General features: G+C 38.5%; 1 long non-coding RNA gene across 2 annotated transcripts in view; it reads left to right on the top strand.

The window, feature by feature from the left end:
• The window catches only part of LOC112130992 (uncharacterized), a 40,566-nt gene that overhangs the window by 11,091 nt on the left and 1,865 nt on the right, over positions 1-27,610 (top strand). The window contains exons 1-2 of one of the 2 annotated variants that reach the window (XR_008518053.2): positions 1-4,672; positions 4,803-27,610. The exon at positions 1-4,672 is cut by the window's left edge and continues 11,091 nt beyond it. This is a non-coding gene — a long non-coding RNA (uncharacterized LOC112130992). The other variant, XR_010139064.1, reaches the window with a different exon arrangement.

Raw genomic sequence — 27,610 nt, 5'->3', positions numbered from 1 at the left:
AAAAAGTGAATATAGAAGCAATCCAAAGATTTTTGATCATTGCAAAACATAGGTGATAAAGACATTTTGTTTGCCTTCAAATGAACGTGTGACTTGGCAGCTTGAGGTTTTTTTTTTGTTGTTTGTTTTTTTGTTTTGTTTTTTGTTTGTTTGTTTTTGATAGTGTCTTGTTCTGTTGCCCAGGCTGGAGTACAGTGGCACAGACCACGGCTCACTGCAGCTTTGAACTCCTGGGCCCAAGTGATCTTCCCATCTCAGCTTCCCAAGTAACTGAGACTACAGGCGCACACCACTGTGCCTGGCTAATTTTTTTTATTTTATTTTTATTTTTTGTAGAGATGAGGTCTCACTGTGTTGTCCAGGCTGTTCTCAAACTCCTGGGCTTAAGCAATCCTCTCACCTCGGCTTCCCAAAGTGTTGGGATTATAGGCGTGAGCCACTGCACTCGGCCACAAGATTGTTTTTTGTTTCTCTCCTGAGGAACTGTAAGGTTAGTACTGAAGGTGACAGCTCACCCTTAGAGAGCTGATGGTGGTAGCAGACATATAGAGGCAGCAGTCTCTGTTCCTTGCTTGTATTTTTTCGCTTATTCCCATTCTTCAGATGAAGTAAAAGCCTTAGAGAAATGAAGGGACTCTTCTATGTCCCCACAGGTAATAGCCTCAGAGACAGTATTACAACCCAGGCTGTTTGTCTTTACCCTGACTTGTAACTTTGGTTTCTGGGAGCCTGACACAGTTGGATCATTTGGTATTTTAGAACTTACCCAAGACAGGAGTGGCGGTGGACAGGAAGCTCCATGCTGGAGCTCCAAACCAGCCTTGAACTGGAACTGTTGAATCAGGTCTGTGTGCATCTTCAAACTGGGCTGCGACATGGAGGGGAACAGAATGGAGCATTCCCCCATCACTCATTTGTAATCCCAACCACCCTCTCTTCATTTTGCTGGCTTTTCCCCCATTATGTTACCATCTGTCTCCAAAACATTGCCTGGGTAAAAACAAGCTGGAGCAGTTGCTCGCCCTCAAACAAAACACAGAACTACTTCTCCTCACTCCCATTCCCCCCTACACTAGTGCCGAGCACCATATTTGAGGAATTCCATATTTATAAAGCTTGCCTGCACCTCGATGATGTCTGCTTGCTGTCCTTTTTATTATTCTTCAAATATGTTATGTGCTGACTGGAAACGATTAGCTTTTGTTACTGAGGGGTTTGTGGGATGCTTGAAGCAGCTTCATATAGTTCTCAGATGGAAATGCGTGCTGTTTGCTCCTTTAAGAAATGCAATTTCTTAATGAAAGACAGCATAGAGGAGAATGCATACTGAGGTTCCCCACCCAACTCTCTGGGTTTCTCTTAGGGTAGTTGTGGTAGGGTTTTATGTCATGGCCCTGTGGAGCGAATAAACAGTGGATCTTGGGTATTTTTTTCTGAGTCTGTACCCATCTCTTCATGCCTCTGACTAGGGTCCCTTGTTAATGTCAAGGGCAGAGCTCTGTCCCCAACAGAGCTGTAGTGTTGCCCCCAGTCTCTGACCCACTCACCTTCTTTCCTGGCTGATGACACTTCCAATGTCCTGACACATCTGGGCAAAGTGGAATTGGAGTTCTTAAATGCCCTCTCTGGCTGGCCCCAGCTCGATTCTGCACTGGCCTTAGCAGGCTCCAGGAAGTTTGGAGAGGAAAGACACAAACAGATCTCAGATGTAAAACTGGATGAGTATTTCAACTGCTGAAACTTTAGGAGGAAAATATGGATGGGCTACGTGTTTGTCAGCATTAGTAAAATAGTTACTAGTGATTCTTTTTTTTAAAAAGTTATGGAATCATATTTTTCTCATTCAGAAGTGTTACTTAGGGAATGACTGAGATGTGTATGACTCCAGAGTTCTCTGTCAGACACTGTTCTCAGCACTTAACATAGAATCATTTTTTAATCCAGGTGCCACAGCTAGGAACAGCAGAACCAGAAGTCAAATCCCAGCAAGTCTGACTCCAGAAGCTAGACTCTTCAAAGATGTCATAGGTCCTTTTAGATGCCAGAGTTTTAGATGTTCCATTTTATTCACGTTCTATTTTCATAGCCTGTGTTTATTTCCATTGAAAGCCATATAATTATAGACTTTATGTTCTGTATCTCAGCAAGGTAACTGTCTTTAAGCCAATAAAAATACATTACTACTGAAGTATGAATAAGTTTTAATAACCGAGAAATACATACACATGGTTAAAGTAGAATTTAAAAGTGTAATTTGGAAGTGCTCTCGAAATAGTTTCGTGTGATCTTAATTTCTGAAAATCAATTCTGTATGTAAATTGAATGTAGTGTTTATTCCAGTAAAACCCTGCAGGAAGTCTTTTTATAAAGTGAATAATCAACTCCTGAATTAACTGTTAGACATGGTTTCAGTGTGTATACCTTTTCTGTGCTCTCATCTACCAATCCGAAAATTAGATATCTGAACATTTTTCTGTGTTTCAAATGTTGGATGTATTTCCTGTATTGTAATAAAACTAGTTATCCATCAAGGCATAATCAACAATAAATGCCAAGCCTTAGTCAGAGCAGTTGCTGACTTTGCTCAAGGTTAAAGGAAGTATGCTGAAAAGAGATAACTGTAGTTAAATTGCTCAGCCCAAGCCTTCCAGATTTTTCATGTGGGGAATTGCACTTCTTATTACTGTATTCTTCCTGTCTACATAATACCTGGGAACAATTTACTCCATGTAATGCCACTCCCATCTTGGTAGTAAAGTTTTTACTGAAGAGGAAGGCTTCTAGGGCATGTCAGTATATTTAATTGGAATTTTCACTGGTGATTTTCAAGTTTTTATTTCACAGCTTTTAGGCAGGTCGAGACTAAAGGACTGTACAGATTTGTTGGTGATGTGATTGTATTACGTGTGTGCTGTGTGTGAGTAGCTCAGCTTAGAGTGTGAATTGCAGTAAATGCAAAAGTGAAAGCTGCAACATGGCTCTCATGCTCCCAACCACTTCCTGAAGAACCCGCCACGCGGGCCCCAGACTTAGAGATTTGAATCTTCAGGATGGAAAGAGTCCAAGTCCCTCATGGTAAAGACCTCAAGTAAACCTAAATGTAGAAAACCTGTTCGCTACTCTTGTGTGAATTAAAACGTTTGGTTGCCTCCATTGTAAAAATTTCAGTGCACAATTCTGAAATTTAAACTATTAGGGAACAGAGCCAGAGCGTTGCCATACCTTAAAAATAATCTTGCATCTCTCCTGTTTACATGATTCAATTCTTGAAACCAGTTGGAATGTGCATCCTGATCTCTAAATGTACAAGTTATTTAAAAAAAATGTGAGCTTGTCAGCTTAGCTACAGCCACCAGTCTAATAAAACTGAGTCACATCCAAATGGGCTGCACTTAAACTACACTCCCATTCTAGGGAAAACGTGGCTGGGGGAGGCAGTCTGAGTCATCACCTGGTTTGTTTGACATACACTTCCTTCCATAAATTGGGAATGGCAAGCGGCACAGTGTTCTGGGCTTGCCTGGGAGAAGGAGCTGTTGCAGCCTTGCACGATCAAAATAGGGCCTTTAGGTTTGAAGGATGAGGTTGAGCCCATATTTTGACTCCAAATGTCGGGGGAGGGGAGAAGTCGACAGATCTAAACAAGGAACATTTGTAAGTACCATTTTTGGAGGTCGGAGCAATGGTAGGGGTGTTCACAGTTGAATTTCTTCCTAGGACATAAAAGGTGTTTAAGAGACAAATTGGGGGCATTCAAATAAAAATAAATGGGTATCTAGTTCACCAGGTGGGCTCGTTTACTTAACAAGAGTATCCTTGATGTGGACAGTTCAAAATGATTGAGAGAGAGATGATTTGGTAGTTACCATACAAATCTGTTCTGACGATGTTTAATTTCACTTAATTTATTTAACTATTTTAAAAGAAATGTATTTCACTTAGGAATCTTTTCATGGCAAATTTGAATCTCCTTCAGGGGTATTTTGAGGGGATGGGAAGAGAGGCTCGCTCATGTGTCTCGCACATTTTCTTACAGCGGTTTTGCAGAGGCTCACTGGAGCTTTTTAGAATAAAAAAGTTTAGAATGTAAAATTATTGGAGACTATAGAGGAAGGGGAAGGAGGAGTAGATTTATAGCTGAAGTGGGTTTGTAAACTCAGCGTCTGCTTTGGGATTATTTTTTAATATGTGCCAGACATTCTTCTGATTTTCATCCTGGCTTGGTTGTGGCTCTTTCTCTGTCTGTGTGAGGCTGGGGTGTTCCCTGTTTTAAAGCCGTAGTTGTCGCAGCCTGGGCGTTTTCTGTTTCGGCTTATGGCTTTTTTTCTCTTTTCCTGAATGAGTGTCCTTTGTGTAACCCCAGTAATTCAGAAATCCTGCAGTCATAGGGACTGCCCTATCATGTGACTTAGGTACTAGGTGCTGGCTGCGATTGGTCAGCAGCTAATTGGCGGGTCCCTATAAGAGGTCTTGGGTCGGGCGTCCGGCCACTCTCCTGCCTGGGCTGCTGCTCAACGGGGGCTGGGGGTGTGTGGGGCGGGGGTGGTCTGTCCAGTGATTCAGCCACATGTGATAGATGACCAAGTGACTGCTTTCTTGGAGTCCGCACACCAGTGGAAGGCTCTCAAAGTGACTGTGACCGACTTGATCAAACTCTAGGCTTCCTGAGCTGGTAACTGTCACTTTAATATAGGTTACTGATTAAACTCAGAAAAATGCAGCTTAAAATCTTTGCCAGGAACTTGTGTGGACTTATTCCCTGTTCCCCCCCACCCCCCTTGTTCTGATTTGTTTTGTCACAGGAATGAAATGCAGATAACTCTTTAGAAAACTTTTGTAGGAAAAGCGCCTCGTGTGATCTGGAACAAAGACGTTTTATAATCAGATTTATCAAGCTGCGAAGAGGGAGTTTTAGTGAACGGAAGCAGCAGCATTCTGTCACCAGGAAATACTCCTTTATCCAGAATTGGTAAGTGAAAAGTGGCATTGCTCCCTAATAGATATCATATGTGTGTGTGGGAATTGAAAAATTGTTCACAGACCCCTAACAACTGTGTTGAACAGAGAACACATAAACAGTGAGGAGTTCTAAAAAAGAGCAGCACAAGAATACCGCATAAAGACTGAGAAGAAGCCAGGTAATTAACAAAAATGAGCTGAGTGCTATCAGTTTAGCTAAACATATGTAATACAGCTAGATTTGGTTGTTTTATTTTTTCTTGTTAGTGGAGGAGAAACATAAAATCGGAATGGGCTGTTTAGTAGAATTGCGACATTAACTTTCCATGGATGTAGATTTCCATTTAGTCTGAATAGCATATATGAAATTTGAAGGGATGCTTTCGGAATTAGTCTTCTTGCCCTCCTTTCCTTTCCTCTGCATTAAGATGTCAAGTATTTAGTTAGAACCTTACAAGATGAAAGTTGTACAAAATGAAAGTTCAAGTAATGCGTCGGAAACACCTCCTCCTGATTGGGAAGGGTAGATTACAACGGCAATAGATTTTTGTTTTTTGTTTCTTACATTTGTGTCACGAATTTTAAGTTTATTCTATTTGATTACATTAGTACAGCAAAAGGGGGGTTATTTCTATCTATATGGTTCATGACATTTTGAGAGATCGTGATTAGTAGTTCTTACTGGTTTCGTATGCATGTTCCTGCCTGTTGAATTCAGTTTTCTGATCTTGAATCTGAGCTGCCTTTACGTTAAAGGGTTCTAGAAAAAGACAATAAAGCTTTGAATACCTGTGTTATATACAACAGGTTCCTGTTCATGATGTATAAGGTAACGCAATTTTATTTTAGGCATGAATGTCTAATTTCTTGATTTGGCTTCTTAAGAATATACCGAAAAGGTTGAATAGAATAAGAAAAAGAACATTAGAAAAGAATGGTGGGTGACTGCCTGATTTTACTAGTTTCTTATTGGTCAGTAGAAGTAATCATGTGATGTCTACTTATAGAAACAAATGGAAAAAATTTTTCTTCTTTAACTGCTAACAATTATATAGGCAATTTTAGCAATCTTCATTTATTAATTTGAATATATAATTATAACTGTTATTAACAGAATAAGTTTTGGGTAATATAGGAAATAATTATTTCTTTCTTTTTAAGCCAAATTGGAAGTTGAATCTACGTTTGGTTCCTATTCTGTTACTTTCAAAATCTTAAAATCCTTAACTCAAAAGGGAAAATGTATAATAAAACAGGATAGCAGTGCTGAAATTTCTCTCTCTTAGCAGTGGAGTGAGATGAGGGTGGGGGAGGGAGATGAATCTAGTGAGATATATTAATTGTTTTTTCCCCCTCTTGTATACTTGGATAACTTTTGAGATCATTTTTCTCGGACTAGCAGCTCTCAAGACTTTTGCATAAGTATTTATTCTTAAAGAAATAGAAAGACAAGATAAGCACGGCTCTTAAGGGCAGGTCCTCCAATAAGTCAGGAAACTGGTGATCCAAACTTGTGAATATGACAAGTCAATTTGACTTAATTAAGGAGTGGCATTAGTTTTCTTGAAGCACATGAATTTATAGGTTTTTAGAGTCTTGAAGACAGAAAAATGGCAACAAAGCATTAAGGTATTTACAGGTAATTTATATTCAACTGCCAGCTTATGTTTTCAACTCTGTATTTCATGTAAGTAAATACTTGGGGAGAACATGATGATTTAATAATCTGGATAAATACTGCCGTGCCTGTTGGAAAAAAGCCTCTAATTTTTAGGTTTTCCTCATCCATTTAAAATCCATTGTTTTGAATGACAAAATGTGATAGAAGCAGGTTGGAACAGTAAATGCTAGAGAGTATATCCCAGAAGAATTAACTGAGAACTTCATGTTTTCAATTCTGTTTGCCGTTCTCTGTTCTCAATTTATTAATTTTTAAAAGTACATTGCAAGTGAGTAGCATTGCTTGCTCTGAATTCTCCTCTGGGGTCATTGAGAGTATTCACATTTTCGTATACCCTGTTAAAAGATATTAATGCCATGCATATGCTTTTGTCTTTGTGGGTATGTAAAACAACCAACTGAAGGGATCTGGTCAAGAGACAGACCTCAAAATAGTTTCTCTGAAATAGTATTTGAATTTGCATGTTCGGGAATGTAAATGCTTTCCCTTTGGGCTTGTTTCTGAAGTTTTTGGTGTAGTATACAGTTTTACCCAATTAAATTTTTCTTTTGAGGTCTGTATATGTATGGGTGTCTATATTTGATTTGAAGGGGGAGTTTTAATCATTAGCGAAACAAGTGGCTGTTTGTTAGAACCCAGATAAGCCTCATAGTGTTGTTCCTATGACAACTGAGTAGTTGGGTGTTGAAATGTAGCTTTAAGTTCTTGGTTTGGAAATGTCATTCAGACCTCCCACTATAGTCTCATTGAGTAGGAGGATAATGAGAAGGGGAAAAACCATGAAGCAACATAAGTATCTCCGTTCGTTTCATGTCTTCCTGACTTGTCTTTGTGTACAGGATCGCCATGGGAGTGGTAAACATAGGTCTTGAACAAAGCAATACTTCAATAAAAAAATACATGGAAACGGGTCAGAAAAGTTGGGGAAGATAAACAACAACACATGGGGGCAATAAAGAGGCAAGAGAAATAGGCTTCCATGGGTTTCTGCAAATCCTTTATCCAGTACTGACCAGCAGTGAGAACATCTTGAACCAGTTATTGTATAGCTCTTCAAGAGCTGTGAATTTCCTTAAAATGCAATGTGGAGAAAATTCCTTTGGTAGCAGGATGGTTTACCACTTTGGCATAACATTTATTCATCTCCCCCAGGCAGACTACAGAGGATACTGTGTTCTTTTAAGGCACATGTTTTTAAACCAGTTGTTCATTTGTCATTTAATAGCTTTTGTCTTTTTTCTATGGGAAAGACAGGTTGTACTATTAAAATAGTGATAAAATTTAAGTATTTTATTCTGTATTCAAAAAGTGTTTTTGAAAAGTACTTAGAAAAAGATTGTTTGAGACCTGTTGTTTGTGGAAATGTCTGTCAATGGAGAATCTATGGAGCACTGTATTTGAGGAGAGGGATTGTTTAGACTAATATTTGGCATAGCTTAATTATGCAGTTGTTGATTTTCCATGTCCGAAGGTCTTCCTATTTCCTACTCCTAAATAGTTTTAACTATTTATTTGGTTGCTAGAACCTCCTGAAGTTAGAAAGAAAAAGATTTCAGTGGGGTTAGTCTCTTACTTAATAAATATATGCCCACCATCTCTTCTGTAATCCAAAAAGCTCTGAAAATCAAAAGATTTTCATGTAACAAATTTGGCAGCAAATCCTGACCTGAACTGATGTGAAGCTAGTGATAGTCTTTGTTTAGCTCGCTCAGAATGAATCTTTTTATGTTTTACTGTAGAAGTATTAATGTGTTTGATCATGGAGTATTGTTCCAGACTCTCCTAGAGGTTTAAATACTATGTTGAATAGTCAACCTATTACTTTTATAAAATAATAATAATAATCAATCTGAGTGTCAGGTAAGCATTTGTGGACCCATAATTACTGACATACATTGAGTTCATATTATATGCCAGGTACCGTTCTAAATGAATCACTGGCATCTAAGAACAGTGTCTGGCACATAGTAGGTACTTAGTAGACATGTTTTGGTAGGAACTGCTTTACACTTATTAAATTCTTTAACTCACAAAAACAGTACACAGGAAGTAGTGGAGCCAAGATTTGAAAGCAGACAGTCTAGCTCCAATCTGCTCTTAATGATTCTGATGCAGGTACAAGAGAGGACTGGAGATGTGGCACTGGACTTCTTAACTGAGTCAGAGGGGGTGTTTGAGTGATTTACTTTATTCATAGTCACCCTATACCTCCTACGATCAAGAGCTGGTGCTATCACCACTATGATCATTAACCGGGGCTGTGGTGGAATGCTTATAACAGGTTCTCCTGGGTGGGAGTGTAGGAATTCCAGGGGTCTGAACTCTCCTCACAGGCTTCCCAAGGTGATCTCCATCAGTAAATCAGCCCGACTTTTTCATCTTGAAAAATTAAGACATAGGAAATAACTCTTTCCTTAACCCTAAGGAAGTTTCCTTGAACAGTGGGAAAAACCTTTCTGTAGACATTCCTTAGACCCCTTACCCAGCAGGAGGTGTGGAATCAATAAAGAGGGCATGGGTCACCTCCAAGGTTGTGAGCTCCCTGGCTTGGGAACTACACTGGGACACAGCAAAGCCTCTTGGGAGAAATCAGGCAGCCCATGGAGCTTCAGCTGCATGACTCTTTGAATTCACAAAAGGATACCTTTAACAGTACTTCTCAAAAAATGTATATAAGGCATGTCTCAAGTCCCTATATGTTTCTAGGGATAAAAAAAATTCATTTCAAACTGATGGCAACCTCCCCATTCTATTCCCCAGCTTTCTATCCTTCTTCCTGCTTAATTTTTCTTCTTAGCACTTGCCTCTGTCTGACATATTGTATGTCTTACTTATTTACTCATTTGACATTTTAGTTAGACACTAGCAGTATTGTTTTCTTTGAATACATTTAAAGGTCCTAGATGTATTTCTTTTTGATGTTCATCTTCTAACTCATTCCCTCCTATCAATCTCAGACTGCTGTAAACAAATGATTTTTTTGCCCATTTTTTTTTTACTGTTAGTTATCATATTTATTTTTCTTAAACAAGCTGTACTGGTTATACAGTCTGAATTTGGAGAATAGACGTCTTCATTCAGGAGGGGAAATTGAGCCAAGTTTGAATATAATCATTGGGTAACAAATCCAGAAGATTAAGTTACTAAGGAGAACATGCAAAGTAAACACTTGCATTTTATGAACTACCTTCAATTTAAATAGACAACTGGGTAACTGTATATGACATGTTTTGGGAGCAAGACCTGTTAAACCTACCTACTTCCTACTGTTTTCATTTGAAAAATAAATCAATTATTAAACAGTTATTCTACACATTTAAAGACTGTAAGTGATTTAACCTTGAATATTTCTTGACTCAAATTCTTAAAATCCTCAACTCTAACCTCTTGTTCTTCAACCCCATATTTATTCTAGTTTATTCTTTCCAACATATTTAGGATAATCTAAAACATAAAGTGAAAAAAACCCACATATATTATTAACTATAAACAATGTGGTTATGTAAATGCATCATTTTAGTTGATTTTTCTTCTTTAGCCTAGTTCTTTTTTTCTTTTCTTTTCTCTTTTTTTTTTTTTTTTTTTGAGACAGAGTCTTGCACTGTCACCCGGGCTGGAGTGCAATGGCGTGACCTCGGCTCACTGAAACCTCCACCTCCTGGGTTCACGTGATTCTCCTGCCTCAGCCTCCCGAGTAGGTGGGATTACAGGCGCACACTGCCCGGCTAATTTTTTTTTATTATTTATTTATTTGATTATTTATTTATTTTTAGTAGAGACGGGGTTTCACTATGTTGGCCAGGCTGGTCTTGAACTCCTGACCTCGTGATCTGCCCGCCTCTGCCTCCCAAAGTGCTAGGATTACAGGTGTGAGCCACCACACCTGGCCTAGACTAATTCTTAAAGGAACAGATTAGATACATATAAAAGTTGAATTTAGTATGCTTTTGTAAGTTAATATAATGATTGGGACATTTTGTTTTCTTAGCTGTGCTTTATAACAAAATAGTTCTAGTTACTTTCTTTTAAATGGTTACTAAAGTAATAACTTGCTTTTTAAAAACATAGTATAACTATTTAAGGTAGACTATGAAGAGTAGGCTGAGGTTTCATTTTAAATTATCTCCCCTTTCTGCCATGGAAGAGTTTAATTCCCCTGATGTGCTTATGGTATTGAAAGCCCGTTGTTGGTGTTGGTATTGAAAGAAAGCTTAGTTTTTCTGCGTTTCCTAAAAGGAGAGGGAAGAAAGATTTTTAAAAGTGAAAATCCATTGATTTTTTTTTCTTGATTAGGATTTGTGTAATATATCTGAAGTGGGACTAGAGTTCTTAAAGTTGAGAGAAACAGTAAATATGTACACGCCTGGCAAAACTTTGCAGGGAACATTCAGAGTTCAGATTACCTGAAAAAAATATTGAAAGCTTCAGACATTTTCCAGAGAGTGTTAGTGTGTGAAAGTGGTACCCATGACCCCAAGAGGGTGTCCATTCACACATCCATTGAAGTGGTTTACTCCCTAAGAGGCCCAGGCTTTGGAAATAAGTAGATTTGTGCTTTAAGCTCCCTTTGCCCCTTGCTAGCTGAGTGAGCTACTCCGCTATTTCCCTGAGCCCCAGAGTGTAGAGCATCAGAAGTAGTGCACAGGTTTGTTGCATGAGATAACACATATAAAGCACATGCTGTGGATCCTGGAGTAATGGTGCTTAACACACTTGCATTCCCTTCCAAAATCCCTTTGGGAACAGACTTCTTCAGTTTAGTCCTAAAGCCTGTAGATCCATGCTAAGTGATATGACTTTTTTTTCACATCAGATTAAGCAAAACACTGATGATGGTGACTGTCGCTTATTGTGCAGTTACCATGTTCTGGACAGTCACTGTTGTAAGGGCTCTACCTACATAGACCCATTTTTCCTCATGACAAACTATTGGTGCAATTATCATGCCCATTTCATAGATGAACACACAGAGGCACAGAAAGGTAAAGGAACTTACTTAGGGCCACTCATCTGTCATGGAACCAGAATCTAAATCCAAATAGGCTGTTTCCAGTACAGATGGTAAGTACATGTACTTCTGGCAGGAAAGCAGAATAAAAGTTGACTGAACCTGAAAGTCTCGGAAATGGTCTTCTCATTTCTATTCTGTAAAGTGTCACGTCTTCTAGGCCTACCTCTCTCAATATTGAAATACAAAATTAACTTTTTCTGCTTTTTATTTCACAAATCAACGGGAACAGTCTTAGTCATTTGTGTTTTATGAGTTTTAATTAGGCCACTGCAGTCCAGGAGGGGAATTCCTTGTTTTCAGTTGATCTCATATACTAACAAGTTTAATCATGTAACTTCCCCTATTTTTTTCTCTAATGTCTTCACTTGAAAGTGGGGGTGGGAGGGAGAAGTATGTTAGCATTCGAGTCCTAGGAATGCACCTACATCAACCTTTCTGGAAATTCCTTCTTGCTGCTATAGAAGTAATCCACAGAAAAGTGAAACGTGTAAGAATCTGTATTTACTAATATTTTTTTTCTTTATCTCCATCTAGTTCTGGATATTTTCTGGAGGATGGGGTAAAACTTCTAGATAAAGAAGTACAGGAAGCCATCTATGTGCATAAAACCTTATGTTTGGGTGTGGACTTAATTTTCAGAATATGGGAAAGGGGTTTCACATTGAGAATTTCCTCTTTCAGATGTAGATTGAGAATTTTGACTTAGAAGATGAGGGCAGGTTATCTTAGCCCGTGGGTTCAGAGTGCTTGGAAATCTCTTTAAAAAAAAAAGAAAAATCCCCTGGCCTTGGACTGAGCCTGCTCTTGGGGGATTTATTAATCATGCCTGCCTTCATTCTTTCCTTTGTTTGTTCGTTCCTTCCTTTGTTCATATTCTCGCATAAGTCGTTCAACATCTACCTGCAAATAGGTGAAAGAAAGGATGGGGGTGAGAGTCCATCGGGGGACGGGAGAGGAGTAGCAATAAACTCACTCTATGTTCCTTTCACCTCACTGACTGCATCTTGTATCTGATTGTTTGCCCCTTTTGAGACAACGCATATTTCGCAGAGAGACACTCATAACACTCGTGAAGGTCTTCAAGCATCTTCCTTTGGGAGCCCAGTTTCTTTTTTTAAAGTGAGAGGAGAAAATGCTTGTGAGGGAAAAACAATGCAGAGAAATGGTTTTTCTTTCTTTCTTTTTAATGTTGGCGGAAGAAGTGTTCATAGTAGGGAACATATCAGTAAATATAATCTAAGAGCACCCATGCTTTCAAATAATTTCCTTGTTTAAAGAATATTAAGTGCAGTGGTGTTTACAATTAATGATCACAACCAGTTACAGATTGCTTTGTTCTTTCTCTACTCCTGCTGCTTCACTTGCCTACGCTTATAAAAAAAAAAGAACATTAAGAGACAACAAAGGCCATCACAAAGATGTCTTCAAAAATAATTTTAAAATAGAATTTTAATTAATTTAAAGGTAAGAAATGTTGCCATGCCCTCAATCAAATTTATTATGACTTTTTGAAAATATCTCTAAGTAAATATATAGAAAATGAGGAATGAAGATAGGGGAGGGCTTTTGGAATTTGTACTACTATTCTTTCAAAAAATATTACTCGTCTCCATGCTGCAGTTAGGAATACGCTTCCTTAAGACAGAGTCATTATCTTTACTTGTTATTTAAGTCTTGATATCACCTCCTATAGTTTTTGAAAGACATCGCTCTTCAAGTTTTCTTCAATGGCACAAACTATACCTGTGCATTTTCTGAAACAAGTTTGACCATACCAGCAAAGGCAATGAAAATGCTTTGTCTTTCAGCATGACATGTGAAGTCTACATTATTAGTAGGTATGTATGGCCCAAGGGAAGAAAATGTTAAAGTAGATTTAAAAACAAAAACAAAACCACTCACACTCTAAAAGAATGTCTCAGTATTTCAAGGCTCTTCTCTCTCTCTGTTAAAGCCAATAAGGAGGCCTCAGGACAAGTTAGGTTGATAATGACAGTGGATCTCTACCTTTCTCCCCATTCCGTTTGACATCCATACTCCAAAAGACCTTCCCTTATTTTCTATGCACGGGTAGCAGGGAGATTGTAGAGAAACTGTTCTTTTTCCTGCCTTCTTTTTTACTGCTGGGGGGAGTGATCACTTTCCTACAGCTCTTGTCCACCTGGCCCTTGATGCGTTTGGAGTTTTGGTAAGGTGTTAACAAAAATTGTCTCAGGTGCCAACTAAATTTCATAAGCTTATAGCAGCACAACAGACTAAGACACCACATGGGAAATGTACATTTTACAAAAATATATTGCACATCTACCATGTCTACCATGTGCCATACAGAGTTCTGGGTCTGATAATACAGCCGTGAATAAAGTCCCTGCTCACATGGAGCGGATAGGCTGATGGTGATGGAACTCATAAGTATACGGCAGGTGTTAGTAAACACTGCAGAGAAAAATAAAGCTGTGTCAGAGAGAGAGTACCTGGGGATCAGGGGTAGTGCGACGTTAACCGGGGCTAATAGGAAGGCCTCTTTGATATTATGAGGCCAGTGAGGAGTCAGCTGTGGGAGTGTCTGGAGGAAGAGGATTCCAGGCAGAGAAAATAAAAAAGTAACTGCAGTAGAGACGGGAGCAGGCTTTGTGTGTCCAAGAGACACATCGTGGCAGATCAGGTGGGACTCTGTTGGCCACAGGAAGAAGCTGTTTGGAAGGTAGGAAATGATAACTAGACAGAGTGAAGATGGTATTCTGAGAGTCTAGGTGATTTATAGTAGGGATCCCGGAGAGTCGAGCCCCTTGTGCCTCATAACTGGAGTGTTTACAAGCCGTGTAAGGCCTTCTTGCAGTAAAATGCTACTTTTGTAATTTAAATTATTATGCTATGAAAACCTTAGCAAAGATAGATAAAGTTAAACTATTTGAAGCACAATTATAGCTAAAAAGCGCAAAGTGGGCAATTCTTCCTATCACATCTACTCCTCAGAGAGATGTGGGGTACCTGAATGTCTAACTGTGGAATGTTTTGATTTGATTTAAATTTGCCAAAAACTCATCTTCCATAAGGCATATCTTTGCTGATTTTTGCACTCAGTAACAAGCAGTTTAGAATTTTGAACTGAAGGGATTTTAAATCCATGTTTAAAGTGCTTTCATTTTAAAATAATTCTTAGTTTTATGTTCAGTCAGATGATAAGCTCCTTTTTAAAATTCTGTATGAAAACTTACTGTTTGGTATAGGTTAAGAAGTCTTGTTATACAGTACTTATTTTATTGGAGGTACAAAGAGAGTGTGGAAAAATAAAGGCAATTGGCCAGATGGGAAGGGTAAAATTGTTTTATGTACCTTTTCTCTTTTAAAGTTGTGTTAAAAACATTTTTGTAATTTCTTAAAGGTAGAGTTGATTGCCGTAATTTGATTGCAGCCCCCTGTCATTACTTCACTATTATACTCTGATACTAAATGCCCCTTACTAAATGTAAGGAAATGGGCAAGTTCTGTCATCTGGGAGTTTACATGTTAAGAGACATTGCACGGGTGAGAACAGACATAAAACGTATATGTAATTATATCGACAACATACAGGGCTTAGAAAGGGGCTTGATAGCCTTTTATAGGTGTCGTCCAGGTTTATCTTACTTGAAATACTGCCTGAGACTCTATACCTAATTCTTATCACATAGCCTGACTTTCTATTAGTCAATGATAGATTTGGGTTGGGTTAATCCTCATATTCTTTTAGCAAGGGACCCACCTGCAGAAAAGAGTTATTGGTTTTGTCATTTATAGTTTAGTTCAACAAGACCGGATTTCCTCACCGCCTTTGGCTGAAACTGACTGACTAAATCAGTTTCACTTGTGGGGTAGAGAAATGAGTAATTTGGGAACATAGAGTGTTGTGCGGAGGAGAGCTTAGTTTGCTCCTCTTCATCCTCCCCTTAGGTAAGAAGTCTGCATTGAGAGAGGGAGAAAGATTTGGGACATCATGGGGAAACTGACCCCCTTGGGTGAGCCACATTGGGAATTAAGAGAAAGATGTAAAAATGGACCAGGAGAGGATGTACGGAAGCCCCAGGGGAGCCAGAGAATTTCTGGTCCTAAGCTCAAGTGTCAGCCTCAGTTCTGCCTAGCATCTTGGACATGCTGTCCCTTCTGGCTTATCTCCTGTGAGACAAGGGGCATACTCCTGACTTACTGAGCATCCCATCTTAGAGGAGCTGGGAGGACAAGGAATTCAGGAATGGACTTTCAAGACAACATCTTCCCCAAGTCTTCTGCATACATTTCTCTACTGAATCTACTTTCTAAGTGTAGATTAATGTCTAAGAGATAGACATTAAGTTTCTTTTTCTACTAGCCTCTGACCCCCTTGCTTTGAGGAAAACACATGTGTTGTCCATGAAGTGGTGAGTTCTGTTTGGTCCTTCCTCTAAGATTGGTCTGGGGCTTGAGCCGTTTTGCCCCATGTGCTCTGGGATTTCCCCCAGTTGTCCCCCCATATAAGTAGACAACTTGCCGTCTCTGTTCTAAGACCTTCATATTTTTCCCTTTGACTTGAGTCTGTTCTGGAACAATTGTGTGGTGGCTGGGCACTGCAAAATGAGTCAGTTCCTGCAGTTTGGTTACAAGTTCTCAAAAAGTATTTCAGAATGTGGATGTGGTCAGCAGAGTCATTTTCCAGACATCTAAAAGGAAACCCACATCAACTGTAACAATTGAGCTACGAACTGATGGCTCTACACAACAGAATGGGGCCTGCTTTTCCTCAAAGCCTGTAGGTGCCCTCAAATCTAGCATTCTCTATGGATCGGAAAGGAGAATTCATCTTCATGCTTGTAGATCACATTTTATCTGTTACTGTTGACATAAAAAAATGCGACAGAGGTTTTGGCCTTCATCACCTTTCGAATGTGGGCACAAATTTGACATAAGAAATAATTAGTAAAATGGAATCTATGGGATTAGAGTATAATTAGTGCAAAGTGTGAAATGTGACTTAGGGATAGACGCTTGGGTAATTGAGCTAATGCACGAACGAGAGGTTAAGATGGTTTCGGTACCAATAGAGTACATCGAAATATGCTTATTTGGTTTACTAATAGTCTGAACCTGTGCAGACTTAGCAGCAATATTGATAAAATATCATTAAATCCTTTTCAAGCTTTAAAAGAAGTTCAGATTTGTCATAACATTTGGAGAATATTTTCGCTCCACACAAGTTTTGGAAAATAATCTTTGTGAATTTTTTTATCCTCTTGGGTACCATGAATTGTTAAATTTTGTTGCAGTTCTCAGTTACCAGTCTTGCTCCACTCATTAAAACTGATGGCATTTTCAGTAATAAGAAAACAAAATTTAAAAATGGGTAAACGATTTGAACAGACACTTCACCACAGAAGATGCGCAAATGGCAGATAAGCACAAGAAAAAATCTTTTCAATGTCATTAGTGAAACACAAGTCAAAACCACAGTGAGGTACTGCTACACACCTATCTGAATGGCTAAAATTTAAGAAGCCAGCCATGCCAACTGTTGGTAAGGATGTGTAGGATTTAGAACTCTCATGTAAAATGATACAAACATGTCAAACATACACCTGTCATACGATTCAGCTGTTTCACTCTCAGAGAAAAGAAAGCGTGTGCTCACCTGAAGACTCGTACATGAATATGCATAGTAGTTTTATTAGTAATAGCTAAAAACTGGAAACAATCCTAATGTCTATCAACAGGTAAATGGATATACAAATTGTGGTGTATCTGTATGATGGATACTACTCAATAATAAGAAGGAATGAACTATTGATACCTTCAATAACATGGAAGACCCTAACCCATGAGAGTCATATCATATGATTCCATGTATACAGAATTCTGGAAAATGTGAAAGCAGATCAGTGGTTACCTGGGGTAGGGGAGATGGGGGTGGCAAGAAAGAGGGGTTACAAAAAGGCCCGAGAAAACTTTCGGGCCGGTGGATAATTTCTCTGTCTTGTGTTGATGGTTTCATGGGTGTATATATGTCAAAACTTATCAAATTGTACTATTTAAATATGTGAGTTTATTGTATGTCAGTTATTCCTTAATTCTTAAAAAAACTTAAAATAAGAAATCATTGTTATAGTAGATGGAAGGCTTTAAAATGCCCTTATTTGGCAAAATCAGCATTTCTTGGGGGGAGGGGGGAACCTGATAGAGTTTTAATGGTTTGAGGACAGAAATACGACCTTCTAGTACAGATGAGAAACCAAAGTTAAACAGTGAACATAATAAATGGGATCTCTTTAGTCCCTTTTGTTTACAAAGCATTTGAACAAGTGGTTCAGGAAGTATCTTTTCCAGCATGGTGGTTCCAGCTGCCTGCCCGACTTCTAAGCATTAGCACTTAAACAAATCTACTGTAGCAGTCTACCGTGCAGTGTGGCTAAGACATCCGAAGCTGCTGTGTTCAGATTGCAAAGATAAGACATGAAAATCCCCACTTTCAGATTCTATCATTGTTAGAGAAATAAATCTCTCATATTTACACAGTGCATGAAAATTTATGTATTTCCAGCTGTATTGAGGTATAATTGACAAATAAATTGTATATATTCACAGTGTGCAATATGATGTTTTGGTATATGTATACATTGTGAAAGGATTACCACAATCAAAATAATTAGCATATGTATCACCTCACATAGTTATCTTTTGTGGTGAGAACGTTTTAAGATTTTCTCTCTTAGCAAATTTCAGGTATATGATGCAGAATTAGTAACTATAAAGTACTTTCATAAACCTCATCCTGTGAAATCCTTTCAATGGTCCTATTACAGGTAGGGTCAGTATTATCCTCGTTTGCTTTGGCAGCAAACTAAGACCCAGAGAAGCAAGCTACTTGACCAGGAATACAGAGCCCCCATCTTCTTGCTCAGAAATCACCATTCTAACTACTATACTTTGCTTCTTCCTCAAACTATTGTCATTGAGTGTTTGGCTAAGACTCTTCACTCACCAATTTGTCAGGTAGTTATTAGAGTTCCTTTTTAAAAATATGAGATGTTCAAGATGATAATTCCCTCTAATCCTCTGTTTCCCCATTTCTAAATGGGTAATAACACAGCCACCAGCTTCCCAAGTTTGTTGTAAGGGTCAAAGAGTCTTTGACCCTTACACGTGGAAGAGTCATGGAAAGTGGGCAGCTCTGTGTACCCAGTGGGTGTTGATGTTACTGTGTGACTGCCCTCTTTGTTCCTGGGTTACTGATGACACAGTACTGAGTGGCTTTGCAAACCCAACAGGGAGACATAGCAGTTTAGTTCCATTAGTTGCCCTATAACTTCCTACAGAATTGGGAAGTTGCACAATAAGAAATCCTATGTACTGGATTATTTTAAATTCTTCTTTAAAGGACACTAAACCATCATTAGTTGGGTCCCAGAGACTCACCAAACAGAGCTTAGAGGCAGATGCCATTGAGGTTTACTTAGCTAACAAGATTGACCCATGTCTGGCATCCTCCTTTTTCTCCTTGGTTGTGTTGCCTGTACACCTCTCCTCCTCATTCTTCATCATTTTCGATGGCCTTCTCTCTTCACTAGCCCTCTAACACACTTTAGACAATGTTTTTTTTTTTTTTTTTTTTTTTAAATAATCTATTTGTTGTATTGGCAAAATGAGCAATTTTCCTGAGAGTTTTCTGTCTGTCCCGACTGGCACTTCTTCTTTTTTTTTTTTTTCTTTTTTCATATATTGATTTCTTTTAAATTAAATTAAATTTTTTAAATTTCTGTTGGTTTTGGGGGAACAGGTGGTGTTTGGTTACATGAGTAAGTTTTTCAGTGGTGAATTGTGAGATTTGGGTGTACCCATCACCTGAGCACTGCAAGCTCCGCCTCCCGGGTTCATTGCCATTCTCCTGCCTCAGCCTCCTGAGTAGCTGGGACTACAGGTGCCCGCCACCACACTTGGCTAATTTTTTGTATTTTTAGTGGAGACGGGGTTTCACCGTGTTAGCCAGGATGGTCTCGATCTCCTGACCTTGTGATCCGCCCACCTTGGCCTCCCAAAGTGCTGGGATTACAGGCGTGAGCCACTGCGCCCAGCCCCAATTTGTAGTATTTTATCCCTCACCCGCCTCCCACCCTTTCCCCGAAGTCCCCAAAGTCCATTGTATCATTCTGGCACCTCTCAAACCAGACATGATTTGTTTTCTTGACTTTGGCTTGAGAGTTCCAATTTCTAACTCTAATGGATTTTAATCTTAGAAAATCAGGGGATATAATCATATGGGACTGCAAAGAGTATAAAATTTTGCCTAAGGATGACAATCAAAGGGAGCCCTATTTTTTTGTTTTGTTTTTCATCAAATCCTCGAATTTATTCCATCCCTAATTCCGTGGTCCTTCATGGCTTTCATAGGGGCAGCTGTGAAGAAAAGTGGTAATGTACCTGACAACTCTCTCCTGTCGGTGCCAGGGTTGCATTTACTATTACTGATCCCAGTAATAGGATGAGTTTGATCTCTCAGCATGAAAAGAATGACCATATTAGGGATTTGTTTGTTCTCCAGACTACAGAAAGTTTGATAACCAGAGTAGGACTTACTGGAGAGATAATGTCAGAATGAATAGAGACTGTCTGTGAGAAATTTGAACGGGCTCAGTGCTGTTACCTACTAGCTAGAAATGGGAAGCAAGGGGATGAATGTGAGGTTGGGGGCATTGAGTCAGGAAGAAGATCAGGCAATTCTGGAGCTAGGTAAATTGGGATCATTCCGGGCTTGTCACATCTACGTGGGACATTTAGACTATCCACGGGCTGGATACTTTAGGAAAGTTCCTTCTGGCTCTGGGGCTCACTGCTCTTTCAGCATTGCCAATTTACATCTAGTGTGTTCTTGTTAGAAGTTGAAGGCTCCTCTTCATTTTTGAGCTCCTTACGCCCTGTCATTTTCTCTGTATGAGAGGGTTTTGCTATTCCTTTTTGAGTGAAAACTACTCCCATGGCATATTGCCATTCACACTCCACCAGGTCTCCCCTTCACACACACACACACACACACACACACACACACACACACACACACCATTCTCTTGTCCTCCCTGAGCCAGTCCTTTCAAGGTTATATCATCCTTTAGTGCCAAGTACCTCCCCTGACCTCTTTCTTCACTCATAGAAAGAGGAACCAGATTTCCCCTGTGTGACTTACCATCAATACAAACAGCAGTTTTGTTTCTGTTATTTCCCCTTTCAACCTAGTGATAAAGTTTGCTGCTGCTGCTCTCCCCACCCCGCACAGGAAGAAAGACTTCCTTCCTTCATCTCTTGACTTTGCCCAGGCCTATGAATAGTCTTCGCTTTGTCATGGACTCCGGATGCTCACCTTTTCTAATATTTTTTTTAAACCTCAAAGAGTTACTCCTCAGCCTCTTTCCCTTCCCCACCTTCTGGTTTTCCCTACCTGGTAAGCTGCCTATTCTACCTAGTTAATAGTGGGCGCCAATGAAGCTCTTGCCTCATTGATGAGTATCTGGGCGTTGGGCTTCCCTATGTCCATTTTCTCTTCTGGTGTATTGACTGACGTCTCTCTCCCTGGCTCTTTTCTCACTTGCAGTGGTGCTCCCTCTTCAATATCCTGCTTCCTTTTTACATTCCAGACTGTCATGTTGTAGACCATCTCCAATTGTAAGCTGAGTGCTTGATATTTTGCCATTTTCCTCTTTGTTAGTGTTTTGAATCCTAATTTTGAATCTGATTTTTAATTATATTGATGGTGTTTTTCTAGATACTTATATTTTGCTCTATAGAACTGTCCATACATTGTCAAAAAACCTTCCACTGTCAGCACAAATACAGTCCAGCATCAACCAATAAGGAGAGAAGAAGGGGTAGAAGGATGCTGTTGTGCTATTATCAAGGCTTTGCATGGCCCTTGGGGTGTACTGAGTTACTTCCTCCAAAACAGTTGTGGTTTCCTTACAACCTGTTGAAGAACTGATCACACGTCCACTATGTGACAGCCACTCTGGGAGCAAATACTGGACTTGTAGGTTAGGTCTTTATACTGTAGTCTTTCTTCATAGTTTGAAAATATCTATTTCCCCTCTTTCCCTTCGTTTAACACATTTTAGAACATTCTTTCTTTAAAAATCTTAATTAGCATTTCCATTTTCTCTTTGTTACACAAGTAGAATCCATGTTTTCATCCTGTTCCTCTTTGCTGAAGTGTTTGTGTGTGTGTGTGTGTGTGTGTGTGTGTGTGTGTTGTAGCTGACAGGTCATCAAATAGCATCTGCGGGAAATACATTTAGCCCTTCATCATTTAAAAATCATTTTTATTAGTCGTTCCAAATCTTCACACTTCTTCTGCTAATTATCTTCCCTTCTCTTCCATTGTGGTGTGAGCTGTTTATATAAGCCACTTAATTTTAAAAGTCCACATACTGTTATAGAACTCATAATAATTGATACCTAATGTGATTGAGCTTCTGATAACCATCATAAGCAAAAGCAACTGTATATATGGATGTTCTCTTTCTGGTTTTCCCTCATTACCTGTTCATTTGTCTTAGTTTTATCATTTTACTGGAGTAGATTTTATTTCCCTGAGGACCCTTCTGTGCTACAAACCTGTGACTGTACACAAACACACTCTGAGACAGTGCTTTCACTAGTCCATACTTCTGTTAAAAGGAACATACACTCTTTTACAAATAGCATGATCTTATAAGCACCCACAAATCTTACAGAAAGCTACCGTAAAACTAAGAGAGAAAGCAAGAAATGTTTAAAGGATGAATACAAGAGTTTCCCTGAATGGAGATAGTCTTCCACTGTGTGTGTGTGTGTGTGTGTGTGTGTGTGTGTGTGTGTGTGTGTGTGTTTTGTTATGTTTTGAAATGTATCAGTATAGGTGTCAGGCATTTTACTGTCTGTTCACTCACATTTCTTTATTTGACAAATATTTACTAAAAGGTGACTATGATCTAGTGTACTATGCTGGTACCTGGGGAATCTCAAAATTATGGGACTTGATTCTTACCCTCAAAGAGCACATATTCTCACAGGGAGACGCATTTCTAAACAAATTGAAGAGCAATGTGTCTTGTGTTTCTGGCTGAGACCACAGACTCAGTGATCTGGGAACCAGCCCCCAGTAGTATGCAGCTAACTTTCCAGAGGAATCCAGGAAGATCCCTCAGCATCCTGTAAGAGAGCTGGGCCTTGCAGAGAGGGACGTGCTTGTCAGGCAGTGTGCAGAAGCCGAATTTTGCTCCTCCATCAGTCTATCTGAGGAGAGGGAAACTTGATGGGAAGATTCAAGGAAGACGACACAAAGAATTTTGTACCATAAGAACACTGTATGACAAAAGAAGTTCTGTACAGTGCCAAAAGCAGAGGCTTGGTAGAGATCTGATTATAAATGAAGGTTGCAGTGTTAGACGTGTGATGTTGATGCCTTTAGAAAATAGCACAAGGCTTAAAAATGAGACCAAATCCACAGAAAGGCTTTGGTAATAGTATAGAGTAATAATGGGTTAATTGTCACTAAATAAGTCTGTAAGTCATGAATTCTTGAGAGAACTGACTGGTTTTTCTACTGTTCACAAGCTCAAAGAAGTTGCTTTATTTTGACATCTTTCTTTTGTTTTTACTTATCATTGATGGAATGCAAATTATTTTACTTTTTCTTTTATTTAAAAATGACAAGAATTCCTCACCATCGTTGCACACTGCCGACATTGTATGTAGAGAATGCCTTAGGGATCTCTTCCAGAGTGTGGGGAGAGGGACAAAGAGAGATATATATGTACATGGATTTAGGGCAATTAATTTCTGAAACTTGTCTATAAAAAGACTGTTTGTTACTTAGGTTAAAACTATCCTTTTCCTCTGAGTGTTTGCAGTGAGTAAAATGCTTCATGTTTTCATCTATTGATTGTTTAAAAAATGTTGTTTTTCGTTGAGAAGGATTAAAGGCATGCACCTAATTGTTAACTATTAGTTTTTAAAAAACTAGTCTGAGTCTGTCTTTATGGGCTCTGAGTGGTTTCACCTTTAGAAGCTTGTTTTAGGATCTTGTGCCAACCAGTCCCTTCTCAGGCCTGTTCAGACTAGAATTATCTGGCAGGGGCAATGTCTTTTAAAAAAATGTCTTCAGCAGGAACGTCCCAGAAAATGTTCACCTCAGTCTTCAAGTTGGCTTGCGGAGCAATTTACTAAATAGAGAGATGTGAGAATCAAGTGACCATCAGCTGGTATAAATGTTTTTGGTCAATATAGTCACAGGATCTCAGGTATGCAAGAGCTGGACGGGTTTCAACCACGTGCCCGGTTATGGTGATACCCTGGCTCAGTTGATCTAACATAACATAACACAGAAGGAATCCAAGTTCATAAGAACATACTTTAATTAGACACCTGTATTTAAAAGGCTGATTTCTCCTCTAGCATAATTTCACCCTGTGGCGCACTGTGTATACATGGGTGCATTTCTTCCCTGGCCTACAGTTAGAGTTAATTGGACTTTTTGTTCTTAACGGTGTGGGAGGCAGCTTTTTTCAAAAAACAGCTTTATTGAAGTATAATTGATAAAGAACTGCACATATTTCATGTGGATAATTTCATGAGTTTGGATATATGCAAACACCTGTGATACCATCACCATAATCAAGGTAATGGATGTATTCAACATCTCTCAAAGTTTCATTGTATCCCTTTGGTTTTGTGTCTGTGTTTGTGTATATGTTAAGAATCACTTAACATGAGATATACACTGTGGGTGGCAGTTTTTGTTCACTTCTAAAGTAAACTCTGATTTCATTAGAATAGTGGACTGGCTTATGCTCTGTCAAATCCCTAAACATGATTATGATAGAATTTGACTCTATTCCTATTTAGTTACAGAAAACTACTGGTGCATGAACAAAAATATGTGAAATATCATGGATGGGGTTCAGGGGGACATGTGGGGCCAGACTTTGTGAGGTTATAGAAAATCATGGAACTGGAAAGCATCTGGAAGTTCTTTTACTCAAAGAAGCATAGATTCTTTCACATTTGTGTTAAAAACAGTGAATTAGACAATTTTGACTTGGTAAAGTTAGCATTCTGGCAATGCTGTGAAATTGTTCATCTCTCTTCATTTACTTCCACATGTAGTCCCTAGGGTCAAAATTTCTTTCTAAAAATGATAATTTCTAAAGTCAGAGATGCTTTTTGGGGGTAAAGTAGAATTGTCCAGGTAATCACTTTAAAAGACAGAGTAATTCTACTCTTCCTTCAGTAGAATGACACGCAAAGCAGCATTTCTTTCATTTCCAGTAGAACTTTGATGCGAATGTGACTTTTATCTCTCTCAGTGTAGCTTTAAACATCAATGGGTTTCTTTACTTCTTGGTTTGGTGTATAGGTTGCCCCTGTTCTAACCGTGTGGAGTGTAAGCTCTTCAAATTCTAGGTTAACATTTCAAGAAATGGTCTTTATCCCAGTTCAAAGCAGGCCTTCCAACAGCAGGTGGCAGGCTTAACTTTTAATAGTCTTTCCCTCCCTTTAAACTCTTTCTCGTACCTCAAATAAATGGTCTTTAGCCAGAATGTATGGGAGTTTTTGTTTATTATTATTTTTGTTTTGTTTGTTTGCAGTCTGACTAGGACTTGAGCAGAAGTACCTTGGTTACTTCTTATTACTCACTTATTATTATTATTATTATTATTATTATTATTACTACTTATTACTCACCCTTGGGGCTTAGTTGTCATCTTAATTGTTAGATAACAGAATTATATAACTCAACATTTCTAGTTTGAACCTATTTCTTTTCTTTTCCTTTTATTTGTAAACTGAAAATGCATTATTGGTTAATATTCTATGATGTTATATATTCTACATATTCTATTCTTTGTGTTTTTAATAAACTTAAAAACTGTATAGTATTGCTTAGTGGTTGACACTAATTTACAGAATAACCTTTAATAAAATTTTATTTACAGATTTTCCTATTTGTATTACCTAGATTAAATTTAAAACAAGGGGCAAAAGACCACCTTAACTTTAGTACTAAGATTTGGAGAATAGATACCTTTGAGAATTAAAAATTTACCTTTTCTCATCTAAATGTAAAGATTTATAAAAGATAATCTTTTGTATTTTGGCATTGAAACTGACCACACTAAACGCTTGCCTCACTTTAATTGTTAGTCTTATTCATAAAAGTAGAGTTATGAACAGTTAGTTTTAGTGGTTTATGAAATGTAAGTTTGTGTGTTCTATAAATGCTTTATTTTACATTGAGGGTAAGACTTAGCCAAACCTATATAAACGGTCTTTTCCCCCACTTCAGTATGTATGCTCTGGTTTGTAGGCAGTGCCAAAATATACTTCATAGATGGGATTGGCCTTAACTTATTTAAAGAGAAAAAAAGCAAGCAATCAAAAAAACCCCTGCTTCACCTTGTAAATTCCACCCTTATCCTCCCCAACCAAGAGCTAACCACACTGGTGAAGCACTATTATTATAACTTGGCAAGTGAGTTGCCTCTTAAAATTAGACGTCTGTGATTAAATAGTTAAATCATTCCCTAGATATGTATATATTTAGAGCTCCCAGAAAGCTGGTTATCTTTTCTTATAGCTAACACATTTTTAAAAAGCCACTTTTCTCTTGGTGATAAATATGTGTGTGTCATACTGTGGTATAGCTGCATGTCCGATCAAATGGTACTAGTTTCCAATTGACAGTAGCTTTATTAAATCTTTTCTAAGTGATAGCTGAAGCATTTTAAATTCATAGCAAAGTAGGATTCTAAGACGTGTACTTGGAGAAAAGTTGCGTAGTCATTTACCTTCTAGAATAATCCTAAAAGTAGGAAACAATAATTGGCCATGTGGTCATGTGCTAATAAAAGAACACCTTGTCCAAGACACCAGGCTTTTTCCTGTTTCAGTGCTTTTTGTTCTGACTCTTGCCTCTCCCTGTGGTGTCCTTTCCCACCCCAGGTATGTACATGATTCTTCTCCTCCTGCTTCAGGAATCCACTCAAATGCCAGGCCCTCAGTGAGGCTTTCCCTAGCCACCTTATCGAAAACAGCATTCCTCTTAACTGTTTCGTTAATCTATGAAATGCCCGTCCATATCTATGGAGGTTTTTTTCAGTCTTTTTCTACCCTTTCCTTAAATCTTAGACTTAAACTTCCGTGAGTGCAGGGATTTTATTCAGTGTTGCATTCCCAGTGCCTGGAATAAAGTACACAGAAGTATTTCAGTAAGGTACTGAAAGGTACTTATTGAAGGTACTCAGTAAGTATTTCTGGGGTGGATAAATTAATAGCAAAGAGAACACCAATCCTGTGACTTATTTTGTTACCTGCATTGTATCATGGGGAGGAAAGCTTGGAACTGACATACTAGTGAGCACCTGGTTTGAATATTTGTTATAATATGCATTTTCTGTAATTTTCTTTGGTGTTTGAGATATTTGGTAAAATAACAGTATTATCCTCAGTTCGTAACAGGAAAGAATTTTTTAACGGCAATTTACTTTACATATGTGCATCATTGCTAGATTACCCAAGTTAAAGTGACAGGAAGCAATAAAAATGGTAGATTGGTTTTTTGTTTGCTTGTTTGTTTTTCTCTTGTGTATATTTCCATTTTACTGAAAAACATACCAAATAATTGATTGTAGATTTTGTCACAAGGAATCATGTATGCTGTAGAAGTATAGAGATTTTCCACTTTTTTTGTTTGCTGCTGGATCTCCAGCACCTAAGAAAATATGTGGCACTTTATTTAATGTCACTCAGTCAGTACCTGTTGGATAAGTAAATAAATCCAGAGGTTGTTTAAAATTACATACATGGGAATATTGCCAAAATGTCAATTCATGATCCAAAGAAAATGCGCAATTGAAATCTGATATCTTCTCTTTTCTTCCACAGAGCCTCTCCCCAGAAGGCAAAGAATCACCCAGCTGCTGGAAGGT

This window comes from Pongo abelii, chromosome X (genome assembly GCF_028885655.2).
Source record: "Pongo abelii isolate AG06213 chromosome X, NHGRI_mPonAbe1-v2.0_pri, whole genome shotgun sequence".
Classification (NCBI taxonomy): domain Eukaryota; kingdom Metazoa; phylum Chordata; class Mammalia; order Primates; family Hominidae; genus Pongo; species Pongo abelii.
This window is presented reverse-complemented; position numbering and strand designations above follow the sequence as displayed.